This window comes from Taudactylus pleione, unplaced genomic scaffold (genome assembly GCF_031769625.1).
Source record: "Taudactylus pleione unplaced genomic scaffold, aTauple2 ptg000095l, whole genome shotgun sequence".
Classification (NCBI taxonomy): domain Eukaryota; kingdom Metazoa; phylum Chordata; class Amphibia; order Anura; family Myobatrachidae; genus Taudactylus; species Taudactylus pleione.
This window is the reverse complement of record NW_028284497.1, coordinates 24,768,594-24,794,661: the sequence shown is the minus strand read 5'-3', so window position 1 is coordinate 24,794,661 and position 26,068 is coordinate 24,768,594. Positions and strand designations below refer to the sequence as shown.

The window sequence follows — 26,068 nt, the reverse complement described above, 5'->3', positions numbered from 1 at the left end:
TAGGTAATTATTGGCACAAAATAAGTAATTTGACACAATGTTGAAAGGATTTTTTTTTACCATCAAATTAATCGGTTTTTTATTTCCCATCTTGTGTTTTATTTCATAATCTTTTGGAATGAAACGATGACTACTTCCTGCTCCCAAAAAATGACTTCTTGGGGCCACATTGGATATATATTTTGGACCCAATTTTGAAACGCAACATTTGTGGAATCATGTTGGCATGCTCATTCGTCAACCAGTTCTTGATTTTTAGTTTATTTTTTATTATGGTGTTTGCTGGTTTTTACAGTTTGTTATCACTGTGTGTATTGTTTGTGACCCAACACTTTGTGGTTTTTTTTTGTGGTGAATAAATTTTTGGTTTTTTGAATCCGATCAATTTTTTTCAACATTACAAGCAAGTGTAAGCAGGTTCACCCAATGAAAATTTGCTTAATGGCTAATCCTGTAATGTGTCAATTTGCTCATTATTTAACTATGCTTTGTGGGTAAAAACCAACACCAAAAGGTATTATGTAGAATCAGTATGCTTTTGAATCTCGGCCTAAGCAGGTTTACCTAAAATTTTTTACATGTAAATTAAAAAAAAAAAAAAAAACATCTGGTAACTCTCAAAACCTATTGTTAGTGTTAGCTGTTTCATGTGCCTGCTTTAAAAAAACATCATAACACAATCTTAGTGACATTAGTTTCAAATACTTGCTGCAAGAGTCTACTTATGTAAGTTTAAACAATCTAAGATTTTCAGACAAGGAATGAGACTGTATTCAAAATTTAACTTTTTATTGTAGAAAAATAATTTGGTGGCAAACCATAAAAATTAGGGCCGCAGGATCCCCGCCATCCTATCCAGGACCACCAGCAGGCCGATCACGTGCCCCCGTATCAGTTGGACGCACCCGGCTAGGTGCGCCAAACGCCTCTGGTCCTCTGTGGGTTAGAAAATTGTGGTGCTTACTAAAATGATTCCATAATTTCTGAATCTAAAAAAATACTCAAGCAAAAAAGACTTAGCAAAAAGTGACAATAGTGTTGCAAAAACCACATTAAAAAAAAACCTTGAACAATAAAAAAATTTAAAAACAAAAAACCTTAAAAAAATAGCAACCGTAAACCAGAGATACAAGTTTGACTGTTTTGACATGTGGGATATGTGTATGGGGAAATCAGCTGTGAAATGTAAATACAAACAGATATATAACCAAACTTTAAAAATTAATAAAAAAGGAAAAGGCACAGACAAAGGATTACATCAACACATTTTCCTTACCAAAAAAGGATAAAAGGGAAACATACCGTTGTGAATGACGGCTGGCCCCGAAACCACTCCATCGTCCTCCTCGGAGGTGGTCACATTTCCCAAGGAGGTGGGAGGGGTTATAACAGATTCTGGAGATGGAGTGGTCAAGAGAGGGGTGGGTTGAAGGGAGGGGGAATTGGGATGGAGGGGAAATTGCCAAGAGGGATGGGCGACAGGGTCTGGGCAGGCTGGGGTGGAGGGGGAATTTTGGGAATTTTGGGGAGAGGAGGTTTGGCTGGGGGTTGGGGAGAGGGGAAAGAGAGCGCCGTGTTTGCCGGCGATGACGCCGTAGTCTTCGCTCGGCCCCTAAATGATGTGAAACAAATTGAGGTTAGTTTAGAACATCACCTTGCTAAACGCTAATTGTTTAACCCAAAAAAAGGAAAACATGCACACGCAGATATGAGTGCAAATAATAAACAGGCCAAACAAGAAAACATGCACACGCAGATATGAGTGAAAACAAGAAACAGGCCAAACAAGAAAACATGCACACGCAGATAGGGCCACAATGATAAACAGGAAAACCAAAAAAAACATAACTTACTTTCCGCTATACGCATGCGAAAGCATGCCAGCAAGCGGGGCGTCCGCCGTTGAAGGTCGGACCACCTGCGCTCCAGCTGGCCGATCTGTCGGCGTGAGCCAAAGGAACGCAGGCAGCTGCGAACCTCCGCATAGGCGGCACGCTTCTCCCGATTGCTGATGGGGGGAGGATTGCTGGTGATACACGTGTCCATCACCTCTGTAAGAACCAGAAGCTCTCGCTTGGTGAATGCAGAGGCTCTCATGATGGCAATGGTGTATTTTTAATAAAACAGTTTTAATAAAGACCAGAAAATAATTTTGATTGGCTAATGTAGTTGGGAAATTAACAGGAACCATTCTATTGGTTAGTGTATGAGTCATGTGTTCGACAGGCCCAAAAATCTATTGTGAGTTATGATAGGCTTGATGCAGTGACATGCGTAAGCTAATTTAAATAAAGAAATGAACCCAGTAAAATATGCGTGGGTAAAAACACGGAAAACAAATGGATAATTGGCTCAAACATGTATTTTGGCAAAAGAAAACCATTGTTTAAACCGTACGTATTCTGCGGGTAAACACAAACACGGACAAGAGGAAAGTTTATTGAAATTCCAAAAAAAATAAAAAATACACATGTGAAGAGAAATTAAGCTTATTTATATATTGATTGGCATGATACGATTGAAGGAGGTAGGCAGAATGAACGAGCAGGTAATCGGAATCTGACAGGCCCACTTCCGGTTTGTACTTGTGCGTGCGTTCCCTGCAAGCCACATTGGGGATGTACGCTCACTATTTGGCTCTCTCGTTAGCTAGAGGAGGGGTCGGTAGACTTTGGGGAGGAAGTTTAGCTGCGTTCGAAATTACGTGCGAGCGCTTAAATTAACATATTTCGGCACATACGCCGAACGTACGAACGGCCACTTGCGTCCAGGTCTGAATCAGGGCCTTGGTCCTTACACCCTGTAAAAACAGCTGCAGACACACAAATATAGGAATAGCAGGGAAGTTGCACAAATTTAGAATGACATAAGCAACGCTAGAGACACATTTTATGTACCTTCTACTAGATAAAAATGCTACATGCTGATTGGTTGCTATAAGTTAAAATGTCATTTTCTTTAATAAACCACCATAATACTTATTTCCTGCTAGTGGCATTACAAAGAAAGATACATGCCCTTTACACCTTAGCCAAGATGAAAATTCGAGAGAAAGAGCCAATTAAAATAAACTATTACACCATGTTATGAAATAAAATGAAACAATTAAAAGCTGAACATATTTAACAGATATGTAGCATAGGTCAACAATATTCATGGGTTCCGTTATATATATACAATAATTATGAAGACAATCAAATATTATTTTTATTTTAATTCATTTATCTAGTTTTAAATATGTAATATGTTAATTGGGAAAACGTATATTATGTGTGACCTATAGTATTCTTCTCATTTTTAGTAGGGGTTACTAAAGCTAATACAGGAAATTGTTTATGTTGCTTTGTCTTTCTTTTAATGTATGCCCACAAAAGTGGTGATGGTAAATAGTGATTAACTAAGATAGAAGCCTGTATACTAAAACTTGGGTTACAATTCTTCAAAGTGAGCAAACATGAAACTTACTCTGCACTAAACAATAATTGTTGTATCAGATGATGGCTTGTTGTCTAATCCTCCTGACTGTTGTTCAGCTGACTCAGACAGTAAATGTTGATCTCCTCAATACGTAGCTTATGGAGGCACTCCGATTATCAGGTTGTCGCTCCTTCCCTCATCCGTGACGGCTGGTTGACTGCAGTATTATGCAATTAATGGCCACTTTAAGAAAGGAAGCTGCAACTTTGGGCCTGATTCTGAGATTGGTACAATGTCGATGTTAACTCAGTTGATTAATTATTGGTGGTCTGCGCATGTGTCTGAGTCGCACTGCGCATGTGTCAGGTTACATTTTTGTTGTTCCTCCAATGAGGCTTTATTAGTAAAGTGACTGACAGGCAGGGACCATTTGTCGGCGGTAACAGGGGTGTGGCGATGAAAATGCAGGGATGTCATAACAGTTTTTTGGTTCGCAACTTGTGACTGTGATACTGTACGCAGTAAAAATGGCTCTGGCATCTCAGTTCCCATGGCTATTCTGTGCAACCATTGGGCTACTAAAGAGGCCAATTATCGACTGATCTGCTGCCAATGCTGCAACTTTGTACTCAGCCCAGGGCCGGCTCCAGGGGTCGGAGCATCCTGTGCCGGCCCTCTGCAGTGCGCCCTATCTTGGCTCGCAGCTTCGCCGCTCGCTACCAAAAATGGGGCAGTGGCCTAATTGCCATAGGCCATGCCCACTTCATGACGTTATTAGAAGGCGTGCCCATCTCCAAATAAGGTTAGGCTGGGGGGAGCCTTACTAGCTGGGCTTCCCCCAGCCCTCTCCCATCACTGAATGGATGTCGCACGCATGTGTGCAGCATCCATTCAGAGTCTCCAGCGTATGGCATCGCCGCACAGCTGTGGAGGTGGGGGTTCCCAGCTTCCCGATTTGACCACCCACTGGCCACTTCGGCCCACGGTTGGAACACCTGGACAGTACTGTCCCACTGAAATCGGGATGTTGGGGAGGGGTACGCCCTCCATGGGTCGAACACCCCTAGAGCCGGCCCTTACTCAGCCTCTTGGATCTGTGAAGCTTTTGGTGGGTGTTTCAATACAAATCCAGGCTGCCTTTACATTTGCATATTTTCGCACAGACGCTGCGTACAAATTTGCAGCTGCGGTGGCATTAGCCTCCATCTCTGACTCAGGCCCTATGTTAGTATTTGTTATATTGAGATATTTAATGTACTGCAGGAAAAGGTTAATATTGGGCAAAAAAGCCAAAACATTGTAATATAGGTGCATACTGAACGTAACTAATGTAAGTTATTAGATGAAAACTATCATGGTCTCCTCCCCTCGGAGGAAGGTACTGAGATATTTCCAGACATCATTGCGCATTGCATAGGAAATTGGCCCTGCAACTCCAAAGTTAACATCAGTATTTATGCCAGTAGTAAAATATTTTCTTAAAAATATAATTATTTTTGACAAAAATATAAACCATGATAGAATAAAACAATAGGATAAAAATGTAACCAATATGACATTCTTTTTTTTCTAATCATATTAGGACGCATAATTTTTTATTTCATTTGAATTAGGTAAGGTAAAAAGCAGTAAATCTTTGTACTTAGGCCCTCATTCAGACCCGGACGCAAGTGACCGTTCGTACGTTGGGCGAACGTAATAAAAAATATTTAAATTCAGGCACACGCTCGTATTTTCGTTCGCATCAAAACATCCTCCCCAAACTCAGGCGACCCCTCCTCTAACTAACGAGCGTGCCAAATAGCGAGCGTACATCCCCGAAGTGGTTTGAAGGGAACGCACGCACTAGTACTACCCGGAAGTTGGACTGTCACATTTCGATTAACTGCTCGTTTATTCTGCCTACCTCCCTCAATCGTAACATGCCAATCAATATATCAATTAGCTTAATTGTTTTTTTTACACAATGCAATACACTTTATTTATGTCCGTGTTTGTGTTTCCCCGCAGAATACGTACGGCTTAAACATTCGCTTCTAATTGTCAAAATACATGTTAGCCCCTATTAAATAACTGTTAGATTAGTTATTATACCCGTATATTTCCTGGAGTTCATTTCTTTATGTAAATTTGCTTACGCATGTCCCTGCATCAAGCCTATCATAAGTCTCCACAGATTTATGGCCCTGTCGAACACATGACTCATACACTAACCAATAGAATTGCTCCTGTTAATTTCCTAAATACATTAGCCAATCATAAAATTTTGGAGCACTTTATCAAAAATGATTTTTATGAAAAACTCCATTGCCATCATGAGAGCCTCCGCATTCACCAGGCGCGAGCTGCTGGTGCTTACAGAGGTGATGGATAGGCGGATCACCAGCCAGCCGCCACCCATCACCAACTGCGAGAAGCGATCCACATATGCGGAGGTTCGGGCCCGCCTGCGCTCCTTCGGCTCACGCCGCCATATCGGGCAGCTGGAGCGCAGGTGGTCGGACCTGCAACGGCGGACGCCCCGCTTGCTGGCATGCTTTCGCATGCAGATCGCAGAGAGTAAGTTTTATGGATTGTGGTTTTCATGTTTGTCTTTGTGGCCCTAACTGCATGGCCATGTTTTCCCTGTATTTCATATGTATTCAATCTCCTCATATCTGCATGGCCATGTTTTCCCTGTATTTCATATGTATTCATTCTCCTCATATCAGCATGGCCATGTTTTCCCTGTATTTCATATGTATTCATTCTCCTCATATCTGCATGGCCATGTTTTCCCTGTTTTTCATATTTATTCATTCTCCTCATATCTGCATGGCCATGTTTTCCCTGTTTTTCGTATTTATTCAATCTCCTCATTTTTTTTTTTTTGTGGTTTTTGGGGGTGCATTTGAAAATGTTTTTTGGCCCTTTTTTGGGGGGGAACTAACCCCAATTTGTTTCCCATCTTTAAGGGGCCCAGCGAAGACTACGCCGTCAGTGTCCGGCCAGACGACGAGCCCGGACACTCTCCCCAACCCCCAGCCAACAATCCAACTCCACTCCTTCCCCTATTCCCCACTCCTCCCCAGCCTTCCTACACCCTCAGACAGATTTTTCTGGCCTCCTTCCCCTCCATCCCAATTCCCCCTCTCCTCCAACCACCCCTCTTAGAATGACCCCCTCCCCGGAGTCGGTCAATACCCTGCCCCGATCTTTGGGGAATGGACCCACCTCCGAGGAGGACTATGGAGGGCCTTCTGTAGCTGGCGTTGGGTCTTCCGGTCAGCTTTTTTTGGTGTTTATTTATCATCACAAACTGTTTGTATGTAATCATGGTTTTCTTTTGTATTTTTTTTTTGTTTTTCTTAATTTTTTTGGTTTTGGGCGATTGCCGTAACCTGTTACTGCTGTTTTCAACATACACATAGCACACCTGTCGGAATTTGGACATAGGCCTTGTTTTTTTGCCCTACATCATTTTTTTTTGATGAGTTTTAATGCCGTTTTTGATAATTGTTTTTTGGGGATTTTTTTTATAAAATATTTTGTAATGTGGTTTCACTATTGTTGTATTAATCCCCACACTTTTCTCACCCACAGAGGAACAGAGGCTTCGTGCCAATTTATCCGCCTGTGTGGCCCAGATGTACTCCAATATCATCGGGGTGCTGGTGGTCCTTGACCGTATGTCGGTCCTCCTTAGGGAGTAGTTTGTTTTTGTGGGCACATTATGTAAATAAATTGTTTTTTTTTAAGTTACGTTCTGGCTCATTCGTTTTTTATAAACAACATATTGTTTACCCTGACATAAGTAGAGTGTTCCTGTAATGATTTCAAATTTGGGACAATAAGAGTGTGTGTTGTATTTTTATGTCAAACAGCCACAAGAAACACCTAACAGTACCAATCTGATTTCCATTTTTTGGTGTAGTCACAATTAGATATTTCTACATTTTACAGGTTCCTAGTTGGTGTGCAAGCAGCTTAGGGCAATATTACGAAGCAAAAGGATTGTACAGGCTTCCTTTTGGTGTTGGTTTGGACCCTGAATAAAGAAAATATATTTTCACAAATGGCGTCAGTACTGGATTACCCCTTAGTCAAATGTGACGTGTGTGAACCTGGTTACACTTGGTGGTAACGTTCCCAAAATGGACAACATTTCACTCTCCAAACATTTATTATCAACATAACTGAAAATTCAAAGTGGTCACTCACAAACAAAACACACAGTGATAATCTCAAATACAGCACAACAAAAAAACCACATCACATCAAAAAAATCAAGAACTGGTTAACAAAGGACCATGCCAACAGGATTCCACATATATGGCGTTGCAATAAGGGTTCCAGAATATATTCCCAAAATGTCCACATACAGGATTTGTAAGGGTAGCAGGAAGTAGTCATCATTGGAGTGCCAAAGATTATGTAAAAAAACAGAAGATGGAGCCAAAAATTAGCCAAAAATTAGATGTTCTCAAACAAACCCAACCACATTAGGTATCACCACGTTTTTTTTTCAAATCATTACCTAAAAAATCTGGCCACCACATCATCGCGTATGGCCCCCCCACATACTAACCTCCGACCATCCTCGGGGGGGCCATCCTCAGGTAAGGCATCCTCTGGCTGCATTGTGACCCCACTCCTTATGGCGATGTTGTGAAATATCCCACACAGGACCACAATTTTCGAAACCATATCCGGCAAATACATGAGTTCGCCACCAGAGCGGTGGAGGCATCTGAATCGGCCTTTTAAAAGGCCGATACAGCGCTCCACCACTTGCCTGGTGGCTGTAAGTGTGGAATTATACTCACTTTGTGGCCCTGGTGTGGGAGCCAAATAAGGAGTGAGCAGCCAGGGCGTGCAAGGGTAGCCACTGTCTCCTGTGAAAACGAAAAGTCAACATCAGGCTCACTCTGTATGAAGCTTAACATTGTTATGTTCTAAAGGTCTCCACTTACCCAGAAGCCACGCATCACCAGCTTGTAGGTTGTTTAATTTGTGCCAGATCCCTGATTGCCGGATGACGAAGGAGTCATGTGCACTTCCTGGTAATTTTGCATTCAGGGACAGGATCTGGAGGGAAGCATCACATACCACCATTACATTGAGGGAGTGATAGTGTTTACAGTTTCTAAATATTGCCTCCAGCCGTGCTGGAGGCTGAAGTGGTATGTGAGTACCATTCACAACCCCTATGATGTGTGGGAAGCCAGCTATTTGGTAAAAATTGGCCTTGGCCACACTAAGGGCACCCATATCCAAAGGCATTTGAACAAAATGATGGAGGTGCTTGAAAAGTGCCTCCATCACTGCCCTCAGGATCCGGGAAAAGGAGGATTGTGAGATGCCCGCCACTATTCCCACCATTGTTTAGAACGATCCTGAGGCACAGAAATGTAACACCGCCCTAAATTGCGTAAGTGGTGGAATTGCTGTAGGACTGTCAATTTGCCGCTCAAGATCACTCTCTATTAATGAGAGATTGTCTATGATGATTTTGGGAGGAAGACGGTATCATCTTAAAACCTCTTCATCTGGCATTCCAAAAAGGGTGACACGTGTTCGAAATATCTGGGGCCTTGCACGCCTACGATGCCTATTCCTGGGACGAGATTGAGGTTGGTCGGCTTCTGGGAGCAGGGCCTGAACAATCCGACCCATATCAACCTGAAATGACAACATTGGAATGTCAGCCTTTTTACCCCACCCATTAAAAATACATGTAACTTTGCTTGAAAATACCATCCATTGATGCTTACATGCCGGGGTATTGTCATGATATGTTGTCACTGCAAATAATAACAGCAAAAATATACATAATTTTATGCTGGCCATGTCATTATCACAAATTTAAGCAAGACAAAACATAAAAGGGGACACACACACATTTGGGCAAATAGCAAAACGACGTTGCGCACACTACGTCAAATTGAGACCAAATGTAAGCAACCAATGCTCCAGCAAACAAAAAACATTTTTAAGGGATGAATACACATTTCACAAAGCGCTAATTAGTTCGCAAATACAAGGCACAATAGGAAGTAGTAAAAATGCGCGAATTAGTTCGCAAATACAAGGCACAATAGGAAGTAGTAAAAATGCGCAAATTAGTTCGCAAATACAAGGCACAATAGGAAGTAGTAAAAATGCGCTAATTAGTTCGCAAATACAAGGCACAATAGGAAGTAGTAAAAATGCGCTAATTAGTTCGCAAATACAAGGCACAATAACGGCGCAAAAATAATGTAAAAAAAAACCAGAGTTATAATATGCTCAAAACAACGTAACATGTGGAAGCCCAACCAAAGTTGCGTACAGACAAACAAGAACATTTCCTAAACAGTTTAACAAATGAACTTACCAAGAGATAATATATAAGAAACCGGACCAAAATGTCTTTGGGGCAGAGCCAAAATAAAACCTAAGAGAGATGAAATGACGGGAAAAACTTATTAGAAAAATCGACACCAGAATGAGAGACAAATTGACCCAAAGTTAGACTTCCACAAACTTACCAAATCTGGAAACAACCAAAAAAATAAAAATGGAACAAAAACTAACGGAAAACAAAGAAACAACCAAAAAATAAAAAAACCCACAAGAAATGCAATCTCCGACACCAGCCAACAATCAACTCCAACCAACGTAACCTCCAACATTCAATAAACGCCACCTCGAGTCGAGACGCCCCAAGCCATAAATAGTGTTTCGTTTCCCGCACAAATTAAGGAAGGATCAGAGGAACGCACAATCAATGATGCGGCCGCAAAATAAGGATGCAGGTATAAATACGTCACGAGACAAAAACACAATTCTGGTGTATTTGTAGTTTGAACATCACACATGGCTACAGACCAGGGAAACAATGGACAACAGTCAGGCGGTAAGTATTTCATGCATTTTGACTCAATGATTAATTATAAACATAATATTGTGCACGTTGTGAAGTTGAGAAATCTGCAAATTTCACCAAATAGGTGAGGAGGATGACATGGAAGAGGCTGCTGGGCCCAGTATTCCGGGCAAAGCTGCCAAAATGAAAAGGCAGCCACAATTCACAAGAAAGGAGATGGAGGTTTTGATTCAGAAATGTGTGGACATCCTGCCACAGGCAGACAGGAATATGAGTGCAAGCCAGAAGTGGAGAATGTGGGAAGAGGTAGCCGTGGACAGGGCCGCCATCAGGGGGGGACCGCCGGGCCTCGAGTCCCGGGCCTGGAGGGAGGGTAGACGGAGGGGGGCCCGGGTAGCAGCGCCGCTGCAGCAGCAAATGATGCAGGGAGAAAGATAGGAGCAGGGAGGCCGCAAGCCAACTTGAGGTTGCAGAACGGCAGCCAATCAGGAGCGGCTGTAGCGGCTGCTCCTGATTGGCTGCCGGTCCGCAAGCTTGTTTTGGCGTCAGCGCTCGCGACGTAATGGCGCGCCAGTGTAGGGAGAGCTGCGGAAGAAGAGGAGTGCGTCTGCAGTGCTGGTGGACCGTGGAGGAAGTAGCCGCTGCCGGATCCATAAGGTAAGTGGGGGAATGTCTGGGCAGCAGGGGGATGGGGGAGAGTGAGGTGATAAAAATGCCGGGCCTGCCGCGCACACATGTCACTACCCGGGGGCGGAGGGGTAGAGATGTCTACCGCTCACAGACTTCACTACCAGGGTGGCAGGAGGGGGAGAGGTGATAAAAATGCAGGGCCTGCTGCGATCACTAGCTCACTAAATTCACTAATGGGGGAGGTGAGGTAATAAAAATAAAGATGCAGGGCCTGCCACGCGCAGAATATATTCACTAACGAGGGGTGGTGGGTGAGGTGATGAAAATGCAGGGCCTGTACACAGACTACATTCAATTAGGGGGGGGTGAGGTAATACAAATAAAAAGGAAGGGCGCACAGACTGCATTCAATAATGGAGAGGAGGGGGGCCCTGCCTATTCTTTCAGTCCCGGGCCCCACAATTTCTGATGGCAGCCCTGGCCGTGGATGTCAATAGGGTGGGTGATTATGTCCGTCTAGCCCCGGGATGTCAAACGGCAGTAAGTAAACACTTGACCACCATAAAACTAAAAAACACAGCAAATTAAAAGTAATGTTTCCAATTTAACCCACAGATGGCAAGACTTCAAATATCGCCTGAAACAAAAAATGGCCGACAGGGCTAGGCATGCAAGGGGGACAGGTGGAGGTCCCACCCCTGTGTCATTGGAGTTTACTGATTTAGAAGAGCTGGCACAGGGGTGTGTGCAGCCTGTGGAGGTGTTTGGCGTGTCCAACATGGATACGGACATGCCAGACTTTGCGGCTCCTCATGTTGTCCCAGGTAAATGTTGTGATGTTACCAACTGTGAAATGTTATTGTGCCAATATGTAGATTCTAATGTGAGTCTTTTCTCATTTTTCCAACAGAGACACAGGCGGATGAGTCTGCTCCAGAGGGGAGCCTTGGCCGCAGAATTTCTGCTGGCTCTGCAGTGGAGGAACCAGTACATCCGGCTGAGGACCCTGCAGAAGCCAGTCCTGGGCAATCCCCCTTGCAGGCAGTGTCCCTCCTCACAGAACTCAATTTTAAATCGGATTTCCATACGGAGATTCTGCAGAGGATGGACGCCAGTCTGGTACGGGTGGCTGAGGCCCTGGAGCAAAATGCTGCGGCCAACGTGACCATTGGTCAGGCCCTGGCGGAAAATACCAGGGCCAACATCCGCATCGCCACTGCCCTGGAGCAGCTCGTTTGCCAGCACATGGTGGAGCCGACCTCCGTTCCTGCCGGAACATCAGGATCCTCCACCTCTGGCACAACATCAGCCAATCCTCCAAATGTGCCTAGCCCTGTGCCTAGTCCAGAGGCCACAACATCTGCCTCTGGACAGGCCAGCCCGATGACATCCCGGACCCGGTCTGGCGCCCACCCTCCCCCAGCCAAACGGGCGAAAAAACGGTGACACCATTGGCTACTTTTCCCACACTCCTTCTGTGCTTGCCTCATATTCCTTTCTGGACAAAACTTCCCTCTCCTTTCTTGTGAATTGTTTTTAATTTTTGCATTTACGTTTACCCAAAAATTATTGTTTGCACAATTAATAAATATTGTGGAACACTGGCAAAAATGTTGGAGTTCAATATGTGGTTTTTTTTGGTGGGGGGATACCAATAAATTTACCACACATGTACGACTTTGTATTCTAAAATGTATGCAAAAATGGGTTACTTTTAATCCAGGCCCACAAGCCAACAACGTTCAAAAATAATAATTACACATTTAAAAAAAAACTGCTCGTTAAGGAACGTTTAAAACATTACCTAAGGAGGAATAAACACCTTGCAAACACAAAATGAGGGACCAAACCTAAACATGATGACATTATTGTTACAATAGTCCAAAAACAAACACATTGCGGCCAAAATACACCCCCACAAATGTACGCTAATTGATTGTGTAATCCAGCCATTAGCAGCTATGATTGCCACCTGCGTTCGGTTTTGTGCTATCCAAAAAACCTGCTTTCAAAACACAGACCAAGCCGTTTTTCAATCCAACACTAATTGAGTTTCTGACAAGCCGTGATTAATCGAAACAACATCGAGGAGTGCCGGGACGGAGGAGAAGGCCATTGCCACTGTGGTCGAGTTATCCAGCCCCTAAGCTGTGCGAGCATTTTGAAGGGAAAGAGGATCATCCAGTGACGTATGAGTTGGTTCGAACACATTTGACGTTCGCATTTGTTAATGTATGTATGCCCAAAAAACGCCTCGCCACGCCTGCGTTTTTCCATCTCCACCCCCGTCAACGCCCAATAACGGCCTGTTCTGTCAATCACATTTGACATGTCACTTCCTGTACGCTATTTGACGAATGAGACCAAAAAAACTCGCAATCTGCCGTACGCACATGCGCAGTGTAACACCGACGCATGCGCGGTTACTCAACATCGGAACGCAACGAGCGTACTGCCTTTAACGAACGGCTCTGAATCAGGGCCTTAGACTTTATTCTGAAATATATTATTTCAAAATACAGTAGTCTGTACTAATCATCATGTGTTTTGTGACTTTGTGATATATGCAGTACGTATGTGTCCTCATACGCCATTGGGTATAGAGCCTGATTTAGAAATTTATGCAAGGTTGATATTTACCCAGATTGAGTGCTTGTTTGCCATTGCGCCTGCATGAAAGCCACACTGCACATGCACAGCAATTATATTGTGATTACGCTCATACTGAGGATTCACTCGCAAAGTGAGTAACGGGTAGTCAGCGTTTGGGGGAGGTAACGGGGGATGGTTAGAAAATCACAGGTGTGTCTGTCCATTTAATTGCTGTATTATGGGTGTACATAAATTAGCCATTGCGTTCTCCTTTGCAGCATGAGAGCTCTCAGTGTATCAGGAGAGCTGCTGTGTTGGCGGCAAGTCATATTTTACTTACAAGCTGCGAGACTGTCCGATGGGCATCAATGATACCGATGTTTACTCTGTTGCATGTCGTTGGATGGATATGAGAAGGCAGCAGTGGGCGTCCCTATGCTCGGGTAAGCTTGGAGGCATTAACATATTTTAGCAGCCGCGATCCGTAAGATATTGCAGTTGCATTAGCGTAAATCTTGGAATCAGGCTATTATTTACTAAAATCAATCAAAATCGATCAACATCAATGTTGTGTTTCAGGGGGTAAATCACATATTTACTAATAGACAATGTTTGATTTGGTATTTTTAAGTATTAGTAAATGCGTGATTTTTGTCCCAGAAACACATCAACGATGTTGATCAATTGTGAGCGATTTCAAAATGATCAAAATCAATTAAAATTGAATTGTAACAAATTAACCCCCTAGCATCTATATGCCACACAGCATGAGAGGCCTGGAGCAACTAAGATGCTCCAAGAGGAGAACCATCTTTCTATTTAAATTTTGCATCTTATTGATATTGCAGATGCAGAGAAACACCACTCAAAGTATACTACCGATGCTGGGCTGCAACTTTAATCGCAAAGGAACTATTTTCACATACATACAAAGTCACAGATGAAGCACAATGGAACTTGTCATGAGGAAAATCACTTTGTACACAGATTCATACACCGTCGCACACAGATATACAAATGTTGCACATCAAATAAATCAATGCAATCTAGCAATGTAGTTTTGTTGCTACCAGCTGTTTTATTGAACTGAATAAGATGCACCTTTTGGATGAGAAAGACGTTCGGCGCAGCCATGACGCTCAGAATCTGGTGCGCTATGAGGGGCTATTTGCCGTGACATAAGCAACGATGTATGAGGACATATCTATACAGGGGTGTCAATCACAAGCCTCTCAATGCATAATTTTGGAACATTAGAAATAAACATATAATAACATCAAGCGAGTTTCAGACAACCTCAGAGAATGGCTCCTTTAGCAGGAACTCTACAGAATGTTGATTTTGTCTTTGTGGAAGTGATCAGGTTGCCTGAACGTGTATCAGCAGAAGTACTCTCACAATTCAATCTAATGCCATGGTCAAAAGTTTTGAGAATGACACAAGTATTGGTTTTCACAAAGTTTGCTGCTTCAGTGTTTTTAGACCTTCAGATGTTACTATAGTATACTGAAATAAAATTCCAAGCATTTCATAAGTGTCAAAGGCTATTCTTGACAATTACATTACGTTTATGCAAAGAGTCAACATTTGCAGTGTTGACCCTTCTTTTTCAAGATATCTGCAATTTGCCCTGGCATGCTATCAATCAACTTCTGGGCCGCACACTGACTGATGGCCGCCCATTCTTACCTAATCAATGCTTGGAGTTTGTCAGAATTTGTGAGTTTTTGTCAACCCACCTCTTGAGGATTGACCACAAGTTCTCAATGGGATTAAGGTCTGTGGAGTTTCCTGGCCATGGACCTAAAATTTCGATGTTTTGATCCCTGAGCCACTTAGTTATCACTTTTGCCTTATGTCAAGGTGCTCCATCATGCTGGAAAAGGCATTGCTCGTCAACAAACTGTTCTTGCATGGTTGAGAGAAGTTGCTCTTGGAGGATGTTTTGGTACCATTCTTTATTCATGGCTGTGTTCTTAGGAAAAATTGTGAGTGAGCCCACTCACTTGGCTGAGAAGCAGCCCCACACATGAATGGTCTCAGGATGCTTTACTGTTGACATGACACAGGACTGATGGTAGCACTCACCTTTCCTGCTCTGGACAAGCATTTTTCCAGATGCCCCAAACAATCTGAAAGGGGATTCATCAGAGAAAATAACTTTGCCCCAGTCCTCAGCAGTCCAATACCTGTACCTTTTGCAGAATATCTGTCTGTCCCTGATGTTTTTCCTGGAAAGAAGTGGCTTCTTTGCTGCCCTTCTTGACACTAGGCCATCTTCCAAAAGTATTCACCTCACTGTGCATGAAGATGCACTCACATCTGCATGCTTCCATTCCTGAGCAAGCTCTGCACTGGTGGTGCCCCAATTCTGCAGCTGAATCAACTTTGGGAGACGGTCCTGTTGCCTGCTGGATGTTAAGGGGGCGCCCTGAAGCCCGCTTCACAACTATTGAACCTCTCTCCTTGAAGTTCTTGAAGATCCGTTAAATAGTTGATTTAGGTGCAATCTTACTAGCAGTAATATCCTTGCCTGTGAAGCCCTTTTTGTGCAAAGCAATGATGACTGCACCAGTTTCCTTGCTGGTAACCATGGTTAACAAAGGTAGAGCAATGATTTCAAGCTCCACCCTCCTTTTAAAGCTTTCAGTCTGTTATTCTAACTCAATCAGCATGACAGAGTGATCTCCAGCCTTGTCCTCGTCAACACTGTCACCTGTGTTAACGAGAGAATCACTGACATGATGTCAGCTGGTCCTTTTGTGGCAGGGCTGAAATGCAGTGGAAATGTTGTTTTTGGGATTAAGGGCCTGATTGAGAGCCGGACGCTATTTGCGGACGGTCGTTCCAAAAGAAGGGCTGGCTATTTAAATTGAGCGCTCGCTCATTGTGGTTTGTTGACGCCTCTATGTCTGAGCGAGCAAATGAAAAATGCACTCGCTATTTTGTAAAGACGCCCCTTTGCCATTCGGAACATGTCATCTCCGGTATTTATTAGATAAATCGGGTACATCGAAAGGCACCTGAACTGCTTGCTGTGCTTGTGGTAGGTTTTTGTTACCGCTATCATTGTGAGCAGTTCAGGCTAAAAGACAACCAAGTGACATGGTCGATGACGCTTCTTTACTAATTATGCACTCCCATTAAATGCCCTTTTGACCGTTTGGCACGCCTGCATTCGGATATCCACTCCCCCGTTTTCAAGCACATTCCCCTGTTACCACCCACAAACGGTACATTCTGTCAATCAAATTAGCAGCCCCTCGCTGTTTTGCGAGCACACGATTTCCGACCGCAATGACTGTTTTGTGCATGCGCATTACGGCCCATACGCATGCGCAGTTGCGCGAACATCGCTCAGAGCGAACGAGCGGCCGCTTACGAGCGGCTCTGAATCCGGCCCTAAGTTCATTGTCATGGCAAAGACGAACTCTTCATGACATTCTGGAGTATATGCAAATTGCCATCATAAAAACTGAAGCAGCAGGCTTTGTGTCATTCTCAAAACTTTTAGCCATGGCTGTACAGCTCAGGCTTCCTTAAATCTAAACAGTGCCAATGTAGGGTTATTGTGTTAGGATACAGTAAGGGGTGCTAATAGTAATAAAATTACAACACTTTAATAAAAATGACAAAATTAATTTCAAGTTGATACATTTAATTGCTGTTTAATATATGTGAGAAGATATGTATCTTAGTGCCTTGAAAGCTTGTGACACTATGACTAGCTGCTAAAAATATCACCTTTTTGGTATTTTATTCTCCAAAATGTTTCAGTTTGCTATTCAAGTTTTCCAGATATATTATTATGTGCAAATTGATCGGATTAAACTATTATTATTGCTTGGCACAATGCTTGCAATCAAATAGGTTGAGTGAGACACTGTATTTATTTACAAACAATGTGGATATGTAAGGTGTCTGTTCAAAAATGTGCACACATATGACAGCTCTCCACTATTATTTGGACTATCATTATTAGAGATGAGCAAAATGATGAAGTTTAATAGTAGTTTAATTTTTAGTGATCCAAAGTTATTTCATTGATTTGGGCAATTTATTAGGGATGTTTGCTCATTGCAATCATCGGTTTGAGTCTGAGTTAGACATACTGTACTGTGTCACTTACTACTGTAAAACAGTGAATGCTACACTGTGTACTGTATGCAGAATTGGTATAATCTCACATTTTTGGAACTAAAGAGATAAAGGATTGTAGTTATGGCATGCCTCAGCCCTAGATAAAGGCGCAAAAAGAAGTCTATATTCTCTCGGTAATAGTTGTATCCAATTACGGAAATATTTATGAGCCAAATGGAATCCCCACAGTGACAAATACAAAAGTATGTAATTACCAATTTTTCTTCCCACATAACTGGACAATGCCGAGAGATTATTGGGAACCAGATGTGGTCCCAGTCTGTAAAGAGAGAACAAGATTGCTTGGGAATGAGGAAGTTATAGACCCATAAGCATTCTAAGTAAGAAACATTATCACAGAAGGGGTCACTCCTCACCACCAGGAATGGAGAGGGATAGTGATTTTCTCTCTCCAATAATGTTATTGAAAATTCTATCTTAAAATACAAAGCATGGAGAGAACAGAGAACAAAGATTGCTGAAAGTTGTCCTGGTTATGGGATTAAATCATCTAACTTTATTTATTTTATTATAATAAAGATTCAATAGGCAAAATATAAACTTATACAAATGAATGGTTAAAAACATTAGATGCCATTTGCTTAATATAATCAGTTAACAGGCTATCTCCTTTAAAATTATAATGTATTAGCCAAAATGCTTATTATTATGGGATATATTAAAAACATTGCCCCATACTGTTAAAGTTGCGCAGCTCGGGTAAGCATTGTGCCAATGACAGATCTACTTCATGCGATGGAGAGTTTTACTGATATGCCAGAATGTAAATAATTAGTATTTGTGAGAGAAATTCTCTTATTGATTCCTTATTGATTCCTTCCCATTTTTGTTATAATGATGGAATACTGTATACACTATTCATCTTATAGTAAGTCAGGGAAGAATCATGTTATGATGATACATCTGTCATGTACGATATCTTATATATGACCTTGCAAATTTGAGTTCATACGTATGCTAGGCATATAAAATGATGACAATACCACAGAGAGAGGACTTTACTCAAATCGGCACTAACATTCGGTGTGAAGCACACAGGGCTTTACCCTAAATGTTAGTGCCGCTTTATATTTAAAGCTCCATCCTGCTGAGAAGCGTCTGGAATAAAAACGCTGCCACTTTGTAAATAAAGTCTTTAGTGTAGAAACAGATTTGTCATTTGTTGTGTACATAATTTTCAACGTCTGATTAAGTATTCAGCATTGAATACAATATTTTACATTCTTTCCACTCACCCAATAATGTCATTTCAATTACTGTAAGCTGTACAGTTTGAACATCTTAAATAAATAGTGTATTACAGACAATTAATTAGTAGCTCATATATTAGGTGTACTATCCCTGTTTCTGCAAATTCATATTTATTAGTCATCTATAGTGACAATTTTCCCCTACAGAGGTTCTCTACGTCCTAATACAAGTAATTGTGTATACACAATGCATGCAAATATTTGTTTACTTCATTCCTAGCAGTCACTGGGGTAACTCAACTCAGTAGTAAATGCAAAATTCACACACACACATAAATTCATACATACATACACACATATAGCATATCTACACATACATACAGTATACACATGTTGATCATAACTCCCTGTAGTAGGTGCTCTGTGAATGCAGTCGTGGTTTATTCTGAGGCAGAGACAAAACTGTCCCCATCTCTGGAAAAAGGAATTTGGCCCATCAGGGGCTAGGTACTCAGAAACCCCCCCTGCGTGTGCCACTGAAACTATAGTTGGATATGTCCACGAAATAGCTAGATAGACGCAATGTTTGATGTGAGCAGCTAACAAGCTTGTGGTTCTATCTTGTGAATCAATGTATAGTTAAACTCCTTTACTATGTCATATAAAGAATTCCCGTGTATTTCTGAAATTCATAAAGAACAGGTTTATTGCAACAGTACTACTAAATTGCACCCACTTAAATATCAGATGTTAATTTGTTATGTAAATAACATACAGTGTTTAAATCATTGTAGCCAATGCTTGCTTATTAGGAGGCTGCGTGCTTCATTCATGAACATCTGTTAATCACTGTAATTTATAGACCCATTGATATCTTTAATAATACAGCACTACTGGTGGTCCCTACACAGTGTTTAGATCATAGTTCATATGCGGATGATGATATATTTATTATTTCATTATGCACTGGCTTGATAAGATGCTGTGTGTTACACCTGCAAATAGATAGCAAAGATTTGATGACTTAGTAGGACTTTATTACATCAGATGTTAATTATGTTGGAGAGGATTGCTTTCCTGCACTGTCTCCTTCTGTGACTCCGGGGGGATGAACTCACGGTGCATGTGCGACCCTGCGTACGTTACTATGTTGAGTGTCCCGGTGCTGCATGGCTGTGCAGTACTTAGCTCCTCAAAGATGAGACTGATTATCACTGTATATTACTTGCATTACCGCTGGTATAGCCACCGCTGTTATAACCTACATGCCTGGTTATGGACCCACTGTGTGCAATAACCTCCATTTTACATTCCGTTGGTACCTATTGTAATCACCCAGGTTCTACACCAATAAGTCATATCAATAAATTAGTGGTATTATATTACAACATTACAGCATCCCAAATTCACTTCATACACAGATTGGAGAGCCAGAACACACAGAAGGGAAGGGGTGGACAATCAGAAGGGCAGTAAGGGCCTCTTCATGTAATAGTGACTGAGTCAGACCTGCAAGGAGACACATATTTACTTGTCAGGAGGCCTTTCATTGGTGGATGTCTCAATGCTTGTGCAAATTTACACTGATGATGATAACGACAGTGATTGGGTGATTGTGCATTGACCTCTGCAGCTGACAGCACTTCCTTTGTTGCCGACATCTCTATTATAGGATTTAGTTGGACAGGGGCAAATGCAGAATTTCCAGAGGGGGTAGGGGTTCTAATGCTTTCATGGGGCTTACTACTGTATTTAAAAGTACTCCGAAAGTACTTGCACGATGTACCATCACGACACTGCACTTGTTCTGGTGTCACCATGTCAGGATAGCAGTAACAGATTCAAATAATTACAAATATGTTTTTATTCTACAAATAAAGCATTTTTATTGAATGAGGTTTTTATAAAAATATCTCCTGAGGTAGTCTATTCGGTCCTCTTCTGGTCTGGCTTCCTGTCATCAGCTGAATGAAGAGAAGCATCTGTTGCTCACTGTTACATTGTAACAATCAGGATGCTCAAGACTGAATATTAAGCAACAAGTGCTAGTGCATACTTTGGTTTCGGGTACTCAAGTCACTGGTAGATGCAGTGACAGGGAAACATGTTAAGAGGATTACTACAGCAAAAGTAATGTGTCCTGACTGGGCAGAGCTGCAGGTGGGTGCTGCACTGTTCAGGTTACCTGTGTGGCTTGTGTTACCTCCTGTATGGCAGTAGTTAGGCTGGCGCTATTAAGAGATTGTGATTCAAATATGGGGTGTTTATGGACAACAGGAAACCCCCTAGGTACCCTTGAGTGTATATGCCATACTTGCCAACTCTCTCTGCAAAAGTCTCCCTGACTTCCTGAAGCGTCTAGTAATCTCCCTGATTGCTTTACCCCATTATGAAGCTGTTATAATAAAAATAAAACAGAGATAAATACATGCAAATGGGATCATTAGTATAATTTCCCTGCATTGGTTATATGGTACAGTAATCCCTATGGCTACATGCATTTTCTGAAAAGTATCGGTGTGTTTTCATCAACAAGTAGTTGCTTTTTGGGCTCATTTACATTTGTAAGTAAGGCAATTTTATGGCACGCCTCTCAGATGTAGCAGTACACGCCTTCTTTACCGCTGCGCTCAAAGGTGCTTCTTCTACAATCTCTTTGAAAGGTTTTTTCAAAAGTAGGCAAGTATGGTATATGCTAGTGTGTTCATTTTGCTGAATAAACTCCAGCTGTACCAATTATTATTATAATTTAAAGCAAACATCATAGCAAGTGCATATTTCGCTCTCAAAACTTAGCTGATGCTTATGACATTTAGCATCAGGCCCTCAGTGACTTATGGCTTAAAATGTTATGACTTTATAAAGCCTTCTTTCTCATCGTAGTCTAAAGCTGGCCATACACTAGACCAACTTTCATCCAACCATCCAACTAGTTGGTTAGTTGGAATGTAAATCTGGTAATGTATTAGCAGATTTAACCAATTTGTGATTGTCATTTGCTCCCATAAATTGTTTTTTGTAGTATGTCTGCGCTTCAAAAAAGGTCTATGATGGTCTCTAGCGGCTAAAGTGTACGAGGTACCCTAGCCTCATGAAAATGGTACTAAAATACAGAAAGTTACTTCAGTGCTCGGAGATCAAATGACTAGAAATTATATATATATATGTATTAGTAATAATATAATGTTTTGTATGTCAAGCTCAGAGTCAGAATGTTAGTAACTTTAAATAAAAGTCCCAGTGTAAACCACCTGCTTGTGCTGTAGGATGGGCATTCTTGACGAAAATAAACAATATGACCTGCTTAACCTGGTGGCAAAAACTTTTGGCAGCATGTTCTTGCAATAACGCAGTACAATAGTCTAATATTGATGCAGTTGTTATTAATGTATTATGTCCAAAGTAGACCAATCTTAAGCCCTCTTTACTGGTTTGCTGATGATTCCACAGTTCCTCTCCACCTCAAAAATCACATAGAGACATAACCGGAGCATCAGGTACTGGAATACTCTATTATGCAGTGCATAGGTAAGCGGTGCTAACTTACCCGATCTCTGTCGTCTGCCTGCTGGTCCACCAGGTACCTTGCTTCACAGGGTGAGTGGTGTGCGGGTGGTAGTATGTGGAAGGAGATCCAACTAATGTAACAGTATAGCCATTTAATTTAGGGCTAAAATTTGCAGATTTTTATTCCTGTTCACTAGCCAGTGATACAGGTATGTGTAGGTAACAAGACTGAGAATGGGGTTGACGGCACATACAAGGGAACAACGATATAAAATTATAAGGGTATGTCCAAAATAAGTCAAATAAATGTACCAATGCGTTTCATCTATGTTCGAGACTTTTTCAAGGGTAGGTGGTGCAGTGTGCTTAAAGTTCATCTTTTATACCTTACCGGAGCTTGCATGTCTCTGTAATTTCATTACTTCCGGGTGTGCGGTGCCTGGTGCCGCGCCAATTCTGCCGCTAGAGTCTGTGTGCTTTTCCTGTTGATCTGCATAGGCGCGCATGCTCAGCGGGCTTCACGGGGACAAAACTTGTGATGTGGGTATATTGGTCTCTCCCCAAACTTGCGCTTCATCCTAATGACGTTTTCCAATGGCTTGTGATCAGAATAGTCTCCACATTGGGGGCGGCCATTTTGTGTGTGACTTTCTCATTCGTATGGCTTCAGGCTTTTTAAAGCATGATACTGTGTGTTTATATCAATGTTAAATACACTCATCAATGCTCCACTAAATGTTCCTTGTGCAGTAACCCAATGGGCTATTGTTGCTGTTATTACTTATATATTTATACCAGCGCTTATTAGAATATTGTGTTGGATTATTAGGATTATAAACACAAAGATTTGCTTATTTTTCATTTTAGTATTTTTGTGGTGTTTCTTAATATTTCTCCGGTAAGGTATAAAAGACGAACTTTAAGCACACTGCACCACCTACCCTTGAGAAAGTCTTGAACAGAGATGAAACGCGTTGGAACATTTATTTGACTTATTTTGGACATCTGCAATTTTAACCCTAAATTAAATGGCTATGCTGTTACATTAGTTGGATCTCCTTCACATACTACCACCCGCACACCACTCACCCTGTGGAGCAAGGTGCCTGGTGGACCAGCAGGCAGACGACAGAGATCAGGTAAGTTAGCACCACTTACTTATGCACTGCATAATAGTGTATTCCAGTACCTGATGCTCCGGTTCTGTCTCTATGTGATTTTTGAGGTGGAGAGGAACTGTGGAATCATCAGCAAACCAGTAAAGAGGGCTTAAGATTGGTCTACTTTGGACATAATACATCAATAACAACTGCATCAATATTAGACTATTGTACTGCGTTATTGCAAGAACGTACTGCCAAAAGTTTTTGCCACCATGTTAAGCAGGTCATATTGTTTATTTTCATCAAGAATGCCCATCCTACAGCACAAGCAGGTGGTTTACACCGGGACTTTTATTTAAAGTTACTAACATTCTGACTCTGAGCTTGACATACCAAACATATTATTACTAATACATATATATATATCAAATTTCTAGTCATTTGATCTCCGAGCGCTGAAGTAACTTTCTGTATTTTAGTACCATTTTCATGAGGCTAGGGTACCTCGTACACTTTAGCAGCTAGAGACCATCATAGACCTTTTTTGAAGTGCAGACCTACTACAAAAAAACATTTGTTTTGAATTACCCCATAGGTTTGCAGCTCAAAGGACTCTCACTCCTCTATACATGGGCCTACTAGATTCAAGAACATCTAGATTGGATAGGTCCAATGCAGTTTTCACACAACTAGATAGTGAAAAATCACTAGATCCAGTGAACCTTTATTAAATTAGAAAAATTATTAGAAAGAGAAACTCGGTTATGGTGGGATAAACAGACCCTACAATGGTACACTTCACACAATTTGATACCAAAAGGGTTAAAAATTAAAAAACGACCGACTCATAATAAAGACAATGCTATTTTCATTGAGAAATGGGACAAATTGCTACATGACTGCTCTATAAGTTTAATTAAATTGATCATCACAGAGAGGGAATCAGAATTAGAGGTATTGAGAGGGGAGATTGAAACATTAGATGACATCCTAAAACCTCACAAGGCAGATCAGGAATACCAAACTTTAGAACAATTGATCAAACAAAAACTAGACAGAGAGGAGGAATCGGTGATCAACACAAAAAAATCCAAAATAATTAGGGATAGATTTGGAAGCACAAGGACACACCGACACAAATCTAAGGTCTCCCCAAAAAGAGAACATTATTAGACTTGGTCTATAAACATTTAAGAAATAAAAATAAAAAAATAAAGAAAGATAAAAATAAAAAAAGATCTAAGATTACCATTGAATTTGGTGATCAATCCGAGGGTCAAAGGAGAGTGGGTACACCCATATATAAAAAATTGAATTTAACATATCAGCAGTTTATGACTCGACTGCACACAAAACCAATAGTGAGGATAATGCAAATAACTTCTCCATTCACTCGATAAATGAGTTAAGTCCAGGAACAGATCATTACGCTAATACTGCTAGACAGTCATTTGAAAAAGGTTGGAGGGATTCATTAGCCCCCAATGACATTTCTTTGGGGGGAAACATTCTATCCCAGCCACCAAACATAAACATGTCTGAATCACTGATAAGTGCCGTACAAGAGGACCTCTCTTCCGCAAAAAAATGGGGGGACAATTTTTTAGATCTGGGCACACAGATACCGCAATTAAGGAACCGAATCTTGATATCCCACAAAAGGAAATTAAACACGGTAGAAGAGGCTGTAGGGGAGGCCAAAAAAAACAAAAAAGTTCCAGAGCCATTACAGACACTGAACACCCAATAGGAATTTTCAATCTAAGTAACAAACATTAAGCCAACCCCAAATATCGGTACTAAATAAAGGTTTAAAATTCGCTCCAGACAACAAACTTGATACATTTTCCATATATATGGATATTAGGAATTTCACAAGGAAACTGAACCTTAAGAAGTATTTCCTTGATAAACAGGTTTATCCAATGCAGAATCCCAACAATGATAGATACAAACACACAAGTCTAAAACCCCAGTCGACATTTAATCCCAGCCACCTCAAGGGTCACTATGTACATACCTTTGAGAAAGCGGTCATGAAAGATATTGATGAGATGAATATTAAAAAAAGACGTACCACACCCAATTTAACTAAAATAGAGATGAGAGCATTACAAGAACTTAAGAATGACACAGATTTAGTCATCAAACCAGCCAACAAGTGGGGACCGTTTAACTAGAATTAATCGAGTAGAGAGCCGCTGGATTTTTGAAATGAAGTCCCTTCAACCAGAGGGACTGAATGTAGACCCATAAGTAATCATCTGTAATAACAAGGATACTTATTGATCTAAAATAACGTGTTCTCGTATATAAGAGGGTTGTGTCATGTACATCCCCATCATATTGATGAAAGTGGGTTAATATAATATACTGAGAGATCAACAACATTGATTAGGATAGCAACAACACCATTTATATTACCCATATGTAGGATTATGAATAGCAGCAATTTTTTATGAGAGAGATTAATTATTTATAATATGTAATACAGGTCTGGCTAATGTACCTCTTAAATAATATGACCCTTTTAAAGAAATATTAAGAAACACCACAAAAATACTAAAATGAAAAATAAGCAAATCTTTGTGTTTATAATCCTAATAATCCAACACAATATT

The 26,068-nt window shown here is 41.3% G+C and overlaps 1 protein-coding gene across 2 annotated transcripts in view; it reads left to right on the top strand.

The window, feature by feature from the left end:
• LRRC2 (leucine rich repeat containing 2) overlaps positions 1-26,068 on the top strand; it is a 440,208-nt gene that overhangs the window by 55,365 nt on the left and 358,775 nt on the right. The window contains exon 2 of one of the 2 annotated variants that reach the window (XM_088470066.1): positions 13,765-13,929. The exons of the other annotated variant lie outside the window; for it this stretch is intronic. The gene's annotated coding sequence lies outside the window, so the exon portion shown is untranslated. The remainder of the gene's footprint in view (positions 1-13,764; positions 13,930-26,068) is intronic. 2 annotated transcript variants of the gene reach the window in all.